Source organism: Mustela lutreola, chromosome 12 (assembly GCF_030435805.1).
Source record: "Mustela lutreola isolate mMusLut2 chromosome 12, mMusLut2.pri, whole genome shotgun sequence".
NCBI lineage: Eukaryota > Metazoa > Chordata > Mammalia > Carnivora > Mustelidae > Mustela > Mustela lutreola.
In genome coordinates, this window is record NC_081301.1 from 67,787,847 (window position 1) to 67,803,754 (window position 15,908).

The 15,908-nt window shown below is 32.6% G+C and overlaps 1 non-coding gene across 1 annotated transcript; it reads left to right on the top strand.

The window, feature by feature from the left end:
* The first annotated feature begins 15,494 nt into the window (after nucleotides 1-15,494).
* On the top strand, nucleotides 15,495-15,603 carry LOC131813360 (U6 spliceosomal RNA). The gene has a single exon (XR_009346773.1). It is a non-coding gene; the product is annotated as a U6 spliceosomal RNA (small nuclear RNA).
* Nucleotides 15,604-15,908: the final 305 nt, after the last annotated feature.

Here is a 15,908-nt window from a genome sequence, read left to right on the forward strand (position 1 = left end):
TATCTTACATATCATACAGGACATTTTCACTGGCCTAAAAATCCTCTGTGCTCTGCCTGTTCATCCTCCTCCTCTCCTAACTGCTACAAACTGCTGACCTTTATACCATTTGCATAGTTCTGCCTTTTCTAGAAGGTCATATAGCTGGAAACATGCAACATGAAGCTTTTTCAAATTGACTTCTTTCACTTATTATGACGGATTTTAAGTTTGTTCCATGTCTTTTCATTGCTTGATAGCCATTTCTCTTTATCGCTGAATCATATCCCATTGTTTCAATGGACCACAGTTTATCTATCCATTCTCCTCCTGAAGGACATCTTGGTTACTTCCAACTCTTGGCACTTATGGGTAAAGCTGTTACAAACACAGGTTTATATGCAGGATTCTGTGTACACAAAGTTTTCGCTCTTTGGGGTGAGTACCAAGGAGCACGATTGCTGGATCATATGGTAAGAATATGTTTAGTTTTGTAAGAAACTGCCCAACTGTCTTCCAAAGGGTAGCACCATTTTGGTGTTCTCACCAGAATGAATGAGGGTTTCTCTTGTTCCTCATCGTCAAAAGCATTTTATGTTGTCAGTATTTTGGATTTTAGCCATTCTAATAGATGTGTAGTGATATATCATTGTTTTATTTATTTATTTATTTTTTAAAAAGATTTTATTTATTTGACAGAGAGAGATCACAAGAAGACAGAGAGGCAGTCAGAGAGAGAGAGAGAGGGAAAGGGAAGCAGGCTCCTGCTGAGCAGTGAGCCCAACGTGTAACACGATCCCAGGACCTGAGATCATGACCTGATCCAAAGGCAGTGGCTTAACCCACTGAGCCATCCAGGCGCCCCTCATTGTTCTTTTAATTTACAATTCCTTAATTAGACATGCTGTGGATCATCACAGCATCTTTTCATATCATTATTGCCATCTCAAAATCTTCTTCAGTGTGGTGTCTGTTCCAGTCCTTGCCAATTTTTCAATCAGGTCATTCATTTTCTTGTGTTTGAGTTAATAAATAAATACATAATAATAATAATTAATAAATAATAAATAAATGGATGAATTTATTATATACTATATATATGTTATATATAGTATATTATATATATTATTATATATTAAATAATACTTTATTAAAAATAAATTTACTAATGAGGCCAAGAATTCAGAATCACAAATACTTCAGAACTAATAATAACTGCCATCACTTGATGTTATTCTATAAGATAAATCCTACAATCAAGTTTCAATTTTAAATTCTTACAATTTTAAATTCTTAAATCCTTATGAAGAAGCATCATTTGGAGAGAGCCGTTTTCATAACTTAGCATCCATCAGCCTTTTTTATAAGATTTTATTTATTTATTGGACACATAGAGAGAGAGAGAGATTGAGAGAGAGATCACAAGTAAGCAGAGAGACAGGCAAGCAGGGAGGGAAGCAGTCTTCCTTTTGAGCAGAGCCTGATGTGGGGCTGGATCCCAGGACCCAGAGACCATGACTTGAGATGAAGGCAGAGGCTTAACCCACCACCCACGTGATGAGAGAGCCCCTCAGGTGCCCCTCATCCATCAGCCTTAATTGTTTGGAGGAAAATGTATGGATGAATAATGCCTTAGGGAGCTAATCTCTCTAAAGAATTTTCAAGTCTTTACCCCTTCAAGGTTTTTGTACAGTTCTGATAGCCTCTAAACATCCAGCTGATTTCTACAGTGACAGGCCTGTTAAAAACTGTCCTCAAACCAGGAATAGAGCTTGAAACATACCAGTCAAGAGCAACTTTGAGTCTTTTAAGGAATTTATCATCATTTCTTTGTTTTTGGTTCATATCTGAAATAGTTCTATATTACACTTGCATAATTTCTCCAGAGCTGACCTTGAAGGAGGCATTCAGTTCCAGCTAGTTCCATATTTTTGCAAGAACTATGATTCTATATTAAAAGAAAACATATTTTAGGGCTCCTGGGTGGCTCAGTGGGTTAAGCCGCTGCCTTCGCTCAGGTCATGATCTCGGGGTCCTGGGATCGAGTCCCACATCGGGCTCTCTGCTCAGAGGGAGCCTGATTCCCTCTCTCTCTCTCTGCCTGCCTCTCTGTCTACTTGTGATTTCTCTCTGTCAGATGGATAAATAAAATCTTTAAAAAAAGGAAAAAAAAAACATATTTTAGAGCGCCTGGGTGGCTCAGTGCGTTAAAATCTCTGCCTTCGGCTCAGGTCATGATTCCAGGTTCCTGGGATTGAGTCCCACAGTGGGCTCTCTTCTCAGCACGGAGCCTGCTTCCATTCCTCTCTCTCTGCCTGCCTCTTTGCCTTCTTGTGATCTCTGTCAAGGAAATAAATAAAATTTTTTTAAAAACTTATTTTATACCAGTTATTCATGTTTATTAACTAAGATATCACAATACAAAAAATACAAACATTTGCTCTTTATTAATACCTTCAACCAAGATCAAAAAACTATGTCATATTTTCTCCAAAAATTTTATATCATCTGATAGGTCAGATATATATAAAATTACATTTAAAGTTTTGAAAATATCAGCAAATATTTTCATTTAAATGCAAATTTCAAAGAAAAGCTACTTCTCCAAACACAACTTTTTATCCTATTTTTTTTTAATTTTGTCGACAACTGATAAAATGTTTAGCGAGAGTATAAATGTTAGATCGAAAAAAAATGATTAATAGATGTAGGTTCAAATTATTATGTTCCATTAAAAATGATTTAGTCTTTGATATACATCTGTTTGGTATTGTTGTATCAAGATATAGTATATTAATGACATATATAAAATTATAGGGAATGACACCTTCCTTTCCATTATGTGTAGAGCTTTTAAAATGCTATTTGTCACAACCTGTCATCTTGTCATTATGTAGCATTATGTAGCATTTAAAAAATGTATACTCTTTACTATGAAGTCATTTAGAAAACTAAAATATGACTTTCTATGGATTGTGTTTCCATATTCCTTTATTGCCAGTTTGAATAAATCCACATGCTTTGATTCAAAGGTAATAAATTCCTCTTATTTGGAAAAATGATGTTTATTTTTGTTCTCTCACACTTAGCAGGTGGTTTCATTTTAGCACACTTCAGAGTTATCATTTCATGCTTATTAAAAACATTTTTATGATCTACATAGATGAATGAAACTTTTATTAAATTATTTGCCAAAAAATCTGTTATTTTTAAAAACGTAATTCCTTTGAAGGGTTATTTTAGAGCATTCAGAGAGGATCTAGGAGTGTGGTATTATGCAATTTTTAAGTAGGTTTGAAATGGTTATTTATATGATTGTTTCTTTAAGGCTTTTGTCTTATTTTGCTGTTTTTTGTCTCATTTTATCTTATTTTGTCCATTATATGCTATAATATATTTTGAAAGTAAATTTAAGGTACGTTTCACATAGTTTATTTTTGGAAAAAATATTGAAATGACTTCTGAAATTCAGTATACTCTCAACATTAATTTTTTCTGAAATATACCAATTGTCTCCTGAACTTATTATATGGCAGATATTACTTCAGACTACACTGGTAAATGAAATACTTGGCTTTGTAGAACTTTTATTTTAATGGGTGAGACAATTAAAAGCTATAAACCTTAATATAAATTGCATAGTGTATTCAAAAATGATGAGTACAATGGGGGAAAAGGAAAATTCGATCAGGGTGAGAAAAATCAAGGTTGCTAGGCAGGGGATGGGGAGTTAAAAATTTTAATAGGAAGATCAGGGTAGTTAAATGAACCTGACAATTGAACAAAGGTAGGGAAAGGTGATGAATTTGCCCTGAACTATCAGCAATAAGGTCACTCTAGACAAAGGAATTGGTATCTTGAAGGCCATAAGGTTGGATCGTGCCTGGCATATCTGAGGAATAGCAAGGAGGCCACTGTGAGGGACTGAACAGTAGCAGGGAAAGAGGTCACAGAGGTTAAATGAGTGGCTAGATCATGTAAAAGCTTAGAAGTCATTGTAAAACTCTGGCCTTTATATTTGGAAATTTACTGTGTGATAGAATTTCTGCTTATAACTGAGAGATCAAATGTCCATAAAATTTCAAGGATTCTTATTCTAGTAAGACAGAATAAAGAAAAAGAGTTCATATTTTCACATGGTGTAACAAATGCTCGGAGATCCAAGTGTAGGAAGCTATGGGAGCACAGAAGAAGGCACTAAAATCACACCAATATATTTGATGACTGTGACTATATATAAATTTGTATTTTCTAGATTCTTTTATAGTCATGGAATCACACAGTATATACTATTTATTGCCTAGCTTTTATTTTCTCAGCACCATTACTTTGAGAATCTCCAATTGTAAATAGTTCATTTTGATGTTGAATAGTAATCTCTCTTTAATGAATAGATCATAATTTGTCTTTGCTCTATTGATGGACATTGATGAACATTTCACTGTTTTCAATTCTTAAAAATAAAGCTGCTATGAAATTCATATACAAGTTCTTGTACGAACATAGGGTTTGTTTCTCTTGGTTAAATGCCTAGTAGTAAAATGGCTATTCGTGTAACTGAAACATATTTTGCATTTAAAAAATTTTTCAAACTATTTTCCAAAGTGGTGGTATCATGATATATGCCAACAACAGTTTAGATTTTTTGTCACTTCTCAATCTAGCTCAGACGAATTACAATTAGCCTTTTAATTTTAGCCATTCTAATAGATATGTAAGCATGTCTCATTATGATTTTAATTTGTATTTCTTTAATGTCTAAATGTTGAGAAATTTGTCATATGCTTATAAGCCATCTATATCCTTTTGGTGACATGTCTCTTCAATAATTTTCTTCACATGTAAAATTGGATACTCTGGTTAAGTAAGGTATTTTATTTTTATTCATTTTTTAATAATCAGAGTTGATGTCCATTATCAGATATATAATTTGCAAATCCCTTCTCCATCTTTATGGTTTCCCAATGGAGCTTTGATAGCTGCGTCTTTCAAGAAATATGCTACTTCTTTCCTGGTACACGGAGGTATGACTAGAACATTATCAATGTTGACCTTTGCAAAGAAAATCATGGCTTAAGATATATGTAGTCTGCGGTTGTTGGGAGTGTTCTGTAATATAAAGCATATCTAGTTAGTTGATAATTTTGTTCAAGTCTTACATATCTTACCAATTTGATGACCATTTGTCTATAGAATCTTAAAATAAAGGTGTTGAAATGTTTTTCCATTTCTCTTCTAAGGTGTTTTGTTCTCCAAGAAATTAAATGCATGATTATCACACAATTATAAAATACTTGTGTCAAGAATTTTTATTCAACAATTAATAAGAGAAGCAGATATTAAAACTAGTTCACATGGTTATTTGGGATATAAGCAGAGTTGTGCAGCAGAAGTGCTCTGGGCCCATAATTTGGGATATAGAATTTATGTTTTCTAATGAAAACGCACTAACTTGCATTATTGTTAACAAGAATCTTGTGCATTACCATCAGTTTTCTACATTATAACCTCTTGCTCTAGAGTTTGTAAATAACTTTGTCAATAGCAAGCTAATAAACGGGGTGACTCCAATGGATTGAGATAATCTCCAGAGTTTCTGCTACATAAAGCCCAGGACTCCATTGAAAGGACACCTAAGAATTTATTTTGCCCAAAAATTTGATCATTTTTTTCACTGTCATTACCTATTTTCCAAACCTAGTCCTTTTGCTTCACCTTTCAGTTTGCGGACAACCCTGTATCTGACTGACTTGTTAATTCTGGAATGTCTTGCAGATTAATTTGCTTTCCAGAGGTGGTTCCTCTAATTGATGTCTAAGAACCCTAATTAGTTAAGAAAACTTGTTAAACATATTCATTGCTATTTATTATTATTATTATTATTGCTAATATCTCTATTATAAATAATTCACAAGGCCATCTTTCTGACAAAAGACAAAGAGTTGCCTACTGGTAGAAAAAGTACATTTGACTCTGTCAATGAAAGTGGTAAAGGGATTTGAGAAAATAAGGCAAATCACTGGAATTATGTGTTAAAACTTTAAATATTATAGACATATTTACTTAATTTCTAATACTGTTGTTGCTTATAATTAAATAAGATGTTTTCCATGAACCACGCATTACAGCAAATATATTGTTTATATAGATTAAATTTTCATCAAAAGGGATGCCTGGGTGGCTCAGTTGGTTAAGCAGCTGCCTTTGGCTCAGGTCATGATCCCAGCGTCCTGGGATTGAGTCCCGCATCGGGCTCCTTGCTCGGCCGGGAGCCTGCTTCTCCCTCTGCCTCTGCCTGCAATTCTGTCTGCCTGTGCTTGCTCTCTCGCCCACTCTCTCTGATAAAGAAATAAAATCTTAAAATAAATAAATAAATTTTCATCAGAAAATTGTAAGTGTATATTATTGTAGGATCATGATCAGCATTTTGCAGATGAGAAAAGTGAAATTTAGAAAAGTATGTCTCTTCAAATCCCTCATACAATATCTGGCCTGGATAGAAGGATGTACTATCACAATTGAGGAAGATAATTGAGATTACTTAAAATGATAAACTTTACTGTATAGGGTTTTTTAAAAGTTTGCCACAGATTCAGATTCGTTTAAAATATATATCTATTTTGTGCAAAGTGAATGCACTGAGAAGTAAAAAGAAAGTGATATATCAGTGCTACAAACTAATGGCTATAATATCATCACCTTATTTATGAACAATGAATCAGTCTGCAATATTTAAATAAATTTAAATAAATTCCTATTTATTTTATATAATTATAAATTAAAATAAATTCCTATTTATTTATTATTAAAGAAATTCCTCTTACAAACAGTATGTTTTGAAGGTTGCTAGCAGGAAAGTGTTGTACTACATGGAAGTAATCAGAAAATATGATCTTAAATTCTGCTTTCAAGGGCGACTGGGTGGCTCAGGGGGTAAAAATTCTGCTTTCAAGAAGCTATAACAGTAAGTACTGAGCATTAGCTATTATATGCTATGGATGAATAACTGAAATCTGCATTTCAAACTAATGGTACACTATATGTTAACTAATTGAATTTTAAAAAGTTAATTAAAAAAAAAAACACTATTTTATGAAACAATATTCCCAACAGGCTCTTTTGCTTTAAAATACTCACTTTGTAATGAGAGTCATTACTTTTGTCTAGCCAATTCTTACATCACTGTTTATCCCTTCCCTGCTTTATCCCTTCCCAGTATCAAAAAAGGCTCACTTGGGTTTCCTAGAAGCCATGAGAAAGCTTGTAATAGATCTGGCTGGTTTTCACCAGCAATTTGACCACCATGTGCACAGGGAAGTCTATTGATAAAGGCTTTATTGCAATACATTGAAAATACATGGATGATTTTGAATTCTCTTTCTTGAGGTCTTGTTTCATGATAATAAATTTAGGGTGGCTTATTGGAATGGATGTTATTAACATATCTTCATAGTTCTAAGTACATGGAATTGTAAAATAGATGAATGAATGTGGCATTACTGACAACTGTCCTCATTTTGAAATCAAATTACAGTGTACTAAGATGAGGAAGCAAAGCAGATTTGGGATTATGAGTGAAATAATTTTAAAAAGTCTTAGGGGTATGATCAGACTATTGGGTAACTCAGTAGAAAAATGTCAACTGATTGAGATTCTGTGTTCCCTGATTTCAGAGAGAAGTTAAGATAAATAAGTAACACGAGGAGACTAGGAAGCCAAACATAAGTGATAATTTTGTGCCAGGGTGTGTATACATCTGTTTATCTTCTTGTTTTACCACTAAGGTTGCTCCTAGAGGAGAGTTTAAATATGTGTTGGAGCTAATCTCTGTGGATTACACAAGAAACCACATCCTACAGCTCTGCCTGAAACACCCCTTATGATTTCAATGTAATTTGGTTTTTGCATTTTTATAAATAACAAAATACTTTGCAAACTCATCTACTTTATTACCACCACAAGTGAGTCAGCTGACTCCACATTTTAACACAGTGACAGTCACAGAGGAATGGAGGAATGAGTAGAGTTATCAATATATGTGCTTTTAAGAAGTGTGACAGTGTAGCAGCTATTTCCAGGAACCAAAACATGGGTCAGCAGCTGTGCAGGAAAAGTGATGGAATAAATGACTCATTTCAGAGGAGTTCTATAACATATTAGTTCTATAATGTATCTTCAGCACCCAATTACCCGCTTTGATCTAAAGATAAGGATTTACAGTTAAGGTCCCATTTATGATTTGACTGGTAGGGTCTGAATCATGTTTACTATTGTTTTGACTATTACTTGAAACCTAGAGAAGTACTTTGGATATGTGTTGTGTATTCTGTGAACATGTGCTATTTTTAGATTAGATAATTCCTGTCTCAAACCCCTGTTAATTTGTTTGTTTTTGTTTATTTGATAGTGGTTTCAGTAAATGGATATATCTGAAAAATTGCAAAGCCACTATTAAAATTAGTTATTATTATGTATAGCATGGAATTGCACATTCCTCCTTTGAATCCAACAGAGCTTCACGATATCCGTAACAATTTGGGAAAAACATGCTATTATTTTTCTATATAAAATTTCTCCTGTCAGGCTGTGATGGTGGTCATCAGCAGTAACTCCTCTGAAGGCTTTGTCAAAAGAGTTGAAAAAACTGGAAAGGTGTGAATGAAGCTGTTTGCTGAATATAAAGAAAAGAGCATTGAAATACAATTCACACTCTTACTTCTCCTTCTATGCTTTCAGATGTTTGACATTTGAAAATTTTGCTTCTAGAAGAGATGCCCTATATAATTCTTACTTTAAGGAGCAAGTTGCTTTTATAATTTTTTTTTTATAATTCTACCATTCAAGTATTTCCATTTAAATTAATTTCAATACCATGTAAAAAAATCCAAAGTGCAACCAGTATTCAATTCTTGGGCTAAATAATTTTAGAAAGCTTTGTGTTATTGAACCTACGGGGTTTTTCTGTAGTTTTAACTCTTTCTTTCTGTGATTTTTCCCATTAGTCACGTAAGTGACTGAATTTTAACAGACATTGAGGATAAAGAAGGACTGAATAGAACAATCCTTGGCCTCATGAAGTTGAGAATCTAGCAAGAGAGTCAAACAATTCAATCATTCAGAGACAATTTATTGAGTGCCTGGCCTAAGATGAGCACAACAAAACCCCAGCCCAGAGGAATCATTTTAATGGGAGAGATAGATAATAGGTAAGCCAACTTTAAAAAGAAAAAAATCGTACTGGTTTTTCTTTAATAGTGATGCATATTTGAACTAAATAAGCACATTTTAAAAAGAGCAGTGATTGAGAAGAGGTTTTGTAACTGAGTGGTCCGAAAGGGGCTCCCTGAAAAAGTCTGTGTTGAACAGATTTCTGAATAATATCAGCTAGGAAGCTGCGTAAAAATCTCAGGGATGGGTGATTTTTCCAGTCAAAAAACTGTAAAGGCTCCAAAATCACAATACAGCTGTAAATAAAGTAGCTTCTGACAAAGAATGAGAAGAAATAACGAACCCAGGTTTGAAAGAAAAGGGACAACTTTCTATGGAATTCATATTTAACTAAAGCTCTAAAGGACAAAAATACAATAGAGCAAAATTCTGGTGATGCTGATATACCTAATGAAAGTTCATAAACAAGGTGTGGGTAGCAAAGAGTGTGTGGGAATGTTGGTAAGAACAGTGGGGAAGAGTCATCCCTGAACATGTTCTTAAATGAAGCAATTCTTGTGTTGTTTTAAAGGGTAAATTGGAGTTAGCCTAAGTGATTAGAGAAGGATGCCTCGGCTTATGGAAGTTCAAAGCCATAAAGATGTGATAAACTACTGCAGAAATTTAATGTATATTTGTTGTTGTTTCTAGTAATGGTGATCTAAAAACTCCTACTTAAGACAACTTAAAAATCCAGACAAAATAGCTTTTAAAGTTAAAAATATCAGAATGATTATAAAAATAAGTGAGGGATTACTGGGTCAAAATACGAAACACAATGAGAGTCTAGAGATATATGCCTGAAGCCATTTTAGCTATGAGAGCATTTGAAACTGCTAAAACACACTGAGCTGTGTTTTTAATAGACACTTGATACTAGAGAAACAAAATTCAAAATCCAGCAGCAATCAAATTTGAAAACTTTGGTACAACCCAAATTTAAGTTGAGATCCCCAAAGCACAAGGAGAAGCAGAAATAAGACGATAGCCTACCTTGCCTTCTGTGTAAACTGAGAAAGTCAATCACTGAATTTGGAATATGATTGTCTTGTAGAGTCTCAGATATAAGAGAAAATCCTGCCAAGGAGGACCATACCATTATTATAGCTCTTAATTATCCCTACTCAATAAGAGTTTCAAATATAATGCCTTGAACATAGCAAAATGTAACAGAGCACACAGAGAAAAACCATTAACAATATTTGATAGACAAAATGGGATTAAGTATGATGTTAAAATGATCAATAAAGATTGTAAAATGGCTTGATTACTCTGCTCAAAGAAATGAGAGGGGAAGCAAATTGAACAAAAAACTGAAACTAAAAATGATATTGAGAAAGATTTTATAAATGAATTAAATGGATACTCTAGAACTTTAAAGATATGACAGCTAATTTAAGATACCACAGGGGTGCCTGGGTGGCTCACTTAATTAAACCTCCAATTCTTTTTCCTTTTTTTTTAACACCTTATTTTTATTTTCTTTCTTTCATTTTGGCTCAGGTCATGATGTCAGGGTTGTGAAATAGAGCCCAGTGTTGGGCTCTGTGCTGAGCCTGGAGCCTGCTTAAGATTCTTTTCCCTTCTTTTTCTATCCCTCCCTATGCTCTCACTTGCTCGCTCGCTCTCTTGCTTGCAAATAAATAGATAGATAGATAGATAATAGACAAAACAAAATAAAAGCAGTTTATGAAAATAAATATAAAGATTTTGAAATGAAAACAAGTTCATAATAAAATAGAGAAGACCTACACAGCTAAAAGTTCATTCAGAAAATCTACTCTTCAAGAAATCAGTATGACACAATGTTAAGATATCAAAAGATTTGAGCATGTACTTTACAGAAAGGGTAATCCAAATGGCCACTCATATATAAAAACTGTTTATCTTTATTATGAATCTGGAATTCAATTAAATTAAATTAAAAATAAATGAAAACCTGGAATGACATACTATTACACACTTACCATATTGGGCAACAGTGAAAATGTCTTGCAAGAATGTGAAGGAATGACAGTGCACATAATAAAAACATATGAGGTAAGTTGGACAATATTTAGAAAACTTAAAAATTAAAAAAAAAATTTGGTCCATTCCTAGAAATACAACATGGAACTAAATGAATATTTTCACCAGGATATGCAAACAGATGATTATAGTTATTTCATTCATAATGGCAGATCAGTAGTGGTCTATTTGCACAATGTTACATTAAATAAGAGAGAATATTAACAAACTGGGAGGAGGGGCTAGGTTGTTATCATAAACAGATCTTCTATGGTGCTAATTATGTTCTATTTCTCAAAATCTTTAAGTTGAAAAAGTTTTCAAATTTACATCTAGATAGATAGATAGATGAATAGCTAGGTAGATGATAGATAGACAGATATCCCAGAAGCTGCAATGCTAGGCTAAGCCCAGGCTTTAAAGGGCTTTTCTATGCTCTACTAAATACTTTAAACCATTCATTATATCATAGCTCAGTGTTCAAATCTCCATTTGTTTCCTCAGTTTCCTAATATTTATCTTAAGGTGACCTGATCCAGACTTTTGATCACCTTTGTCTAAATATTTCTATTTTAACAAAGTCCTTTTGAACACTCAGAGACTAAAACTTAGAAAAATACTCTGATTGTTATCTCACTAGAGTGGAAAATATATAGTTACCCATTAACTAATGATATCCATGACATTTTTAATTCTTGGGAGCTTTTGGTTAAATGAATTTTTTAAGCTTCCTTTAAATGAAGCTTTAAGCCATCACCACATGAATACAATTAAAGAACTAAATGAAAACAAGCCAAGTATTTACAGAGTAATAGAATGTGCAGTGGAAAGAGTACAGTTCTGAAATCATAAAGCCTAAATTAGTGTGATGCATCCTTACTAGCCATGTAATCATAAACCAGTTATCTAAATGTGTTAGCCTCAGTGTTTTCACCCATGAAATGGTGATGATAATACTTATTATGCAGAATTGTTGTGTGGATGTGATGAAGCATGGAGCATGAGAATCTCATATTCCATGCTAAAATGATAGCTATTTTTATACTTATAATAATTCTAATAATAGTAATTAAATTGTTCAAAATGATAATATTCATTTATATTGAGGCATTGTATTGACTATTCATAGACACATTTACCAAAATAAATTTCATTTTACTTTACCCCCTCTGAGGATATATATTCCCTAATTCAATATGAATCTCATTATGAATAATAATTATCATAATAAATACGCTGATTTTTCTTCTTTTTAGGGAAGTATCCTTTACTGTTGAACATAAAGAAACTTAAGCAAGTCTGTCTTATTCAAAATTTGCATGCTGCTTTCTTATGAAACTAGATGATAGAGTTGTATGAAATAAATTCATGCAGTTAAGACATTTATGTTTGGAAAACTGGGTGGTCAGTTTAGTATTTCAAAAGAAGATTTTAAATTTAAACCTTAAAACTGAGCTCTTTCAGCCTTATTTATAGACCATCCTTCATGCTTCCTATGTACTCCTTCATTGTAAACTAAGTAATAGTTTTTGTCCCAGTGTATAGAACTAAAATGGATTTTATATTCGATTATTTCAGAGTTAGATGCAGTTTCTACTTCCTTACTTCCTTTTTTGAAAAATAGATTAATTCTACAAAAAGTTTTTTCCAGCTTTATTGAAAAATAATCGACATATTATAATTTGTAAATATAAGAAATGATTTCTTATAACATTGCAAACTTTTAACATTGTGTAAGTTTTGTACAATTTGATAAATTGGCATACATCTGTATTGCAATATAATCTACGTAAAAATGTTAATACATCTACTATCTCATATAGTTGCCACTGTTTTTTATGCATGTATGGTAAGGAATTTTAAGATCTACTCTCTTAACAACTTTTATGTATATAGTACAGTAGAGATAAACTTCAGAGGTCTTGTGGGTTTTGTTCCAGACCGCCTCAATAAAGTGATTATCTCAATAAACTAAGTCAAATTATTATTATTATTTTTTTTGGTTTCCCAGTGCAAATAAAAAATTATGTTTCCCAGTGCATATAAAAAATAAACACTATACTGCACTGTTCAAAAGCATTATGCCTTTAAGAAAAAACAAGGTATATACCTTAAGTAAACTAGTTCTGAGTTTTCAGTGGGTCATAATTACTGATCACAGATCACCATAACAAATACAATAAAAATGAAAAAACTTGAAATATTGCAAGAATTACCAACATGTGACAGAGAGACACAAAATGAACAAATGTCGTTAGAAAAATGGTGGCAGCAGACCTCTTTTATACAAGATTGCTATAAACTTTCAACTTGTAAGAATGTGATATATGCAAAGTTTAATAAAGGGAAGCACAATAAAAATGTATGTATATATTATTAACTATGATCATCATGCTGTACATTAGATCCCCAGAACTTTTTCATATTATAGTTGCAAGTTTGTACCCTTTGACCACCTTATTCCACCCCAGGTTCACCTCTTGTCAACTCAACTCTAAGTTTCCATTAGTTTGCTTCTTCTTCAGATTCTGTATGTAAGGGATATCATAATACATAAATTAAAATATATATAAAATCTTTGAAATATTTCACTTAGTATAATACCTTCAAGATCCATCCATGCTGTTGTAAATGGCAGTATTTCTTAATTTTTCATGGTTCAGTAGTATTCCATAGTATATATTTACCATACTTATTTTATCCATTCACCCAATATGGATACTGAAGTTATTTCCATCTCTTGCTTAGAGTTAATAATTTTATAATGAACATAAGAGTGCAGATATATCTTCGAATAGTGACTTCGTTTCCTTTAGATATATACCTAGAGGTGGGATTACTGAATCATATGGTGATTTTACTTTTAATAATATGAATAATCTCCATACTGTTTTCCATACAAATTTATATCCCTATCACAGTACATAAGTTCCCCATTTTCCCCAATATTTACCAAAATTTGTCAGTTTTAATTTTTTGGTTTTATATATTCTAATAGGTAGTAATATCTTGTTGTGTTTTTCAGAGGTAAACAACAACAACAACAACATAATGACTTTGCCCTGAGTTTTTACGTTGAGCACTTTTTAATGCTCCTGTTGGTCATTTATATAACTTTTTTGAAAAAAAAAGTCTATTGATATCCTTTTGCTATTTTTTAAATTATATATTTTTTTCTATTTGTATCTGTTGGTTATTAACCTCTTTTCAGATATAAGATTTGTAAGTATTTTCTTCCATTCTGTGGATTGTGTTTTCATTCCCTTTTGGTTTTTTTTTGGCAATGCAGAAACTTTAGTTTGATGTAATACCATGTATTTATTTTTGCTTTTTTTGCTTGTGTTTTTGGCCTGGTATCCAAAAAACTATTGGCAAGACCAATGTCAAGGAGAATTTTTCCTATGTTTTCCTTTAGGAAATTTAGTTTCATGCATCACATTTAAGTCTTTAATCTATTTCAAGTTAAGATTTATGAGTGATATAAGGTTCCAGTTTCATGCTGGTTTATGTGACTATTTAGTTTTAAATATCATTTATTGAACAGACTATCTTTACCCATTATATATGTTGGCCCCTGTCAAATATTAGGTGACTGTATGAAAGGATTTATTTCTGGACTCTCAATTCTGTTCTACTTGTTTACTGGTCTGTTTTTATGCCAGTATACTTTATTGTTTTGAGCATGAGGGCTTTGTAGTATAGTTTCAAATCAAGAAGTGTAATTTCGCTTCTTCATTCTTTCTCAGAACTGCTTTAATTATTTGTTGTCTTTTATGGTCTCATATAAATTTTAGGATTCTTTACTTCTGTAAAAAAAAATATTGGATTTTTTAAAAAGATTTTTTATTTATTTATTTGACAGAGAGAGATGACAAGCAGGCAGAGAGGCAGGCAGAGAGAGAAGAGGTAGCAGCTTCGTGCTGAGCTGAGTGCCTGATGCAGGGCTCGATCCCAGGACCCTGGGATCATGACCTGAGCCGAAGGCAGCGGCTTAACCCACTGAGCCACCCAGGCGCCCCTAACATTGGATTTTTGATAGGAATTGAATTTACAGATGGTTTTCGGTAGTATGGACATTTTAACAATGTTAATTCTTACCATTCATAAATATGAGCTATCTTTCCATTTATGTCTCCTTCAAATTCTTTATCAATGTCATAGTTTATGGGGTACAGATCTTTCATCTTCTTAGTTAAATCTTTTCCTAAGTATTTTGTTATTTTTGATGCTATTGTGAATTAGATTGTTCTCTTTATTTTTTCAGATAGTTCATCATTAGAGTGTTAAAATGCTCCTGTCTTGTGCTTACTTTGGCAGCACATATACTAAAATTGGAATGATGCAGAGAAGATTAGCGTGATCACTGAGCAAGGATGACATGAAAAACTATTTTAAAAAAACGAAACAAAACAAAATTCCTGTCTTTTATATATTGATCTTGTATTTGGCAGCTTTATTAAATTTGTTTATTCAAAATTTTTTGTGAAGTTTTTAGGATTTTTTTACATGTAAGTTCATGTTATCCAAAAAAAGAAAATTTTACTTCTTCCGTTTTTTTTTTTTTGGAGTCTTTTATTTCTTTGTGTTCCTTGTTTCTCTGGCTAGGACATCCAGTACTATGTCAAATGAGAGTAGTGAAAGTGGACACACTTGTCTTTTTTCTGATCTTTAAGGGGAAAACTTTCAAACTTTTTTGATTGAATATGAGATTAGCT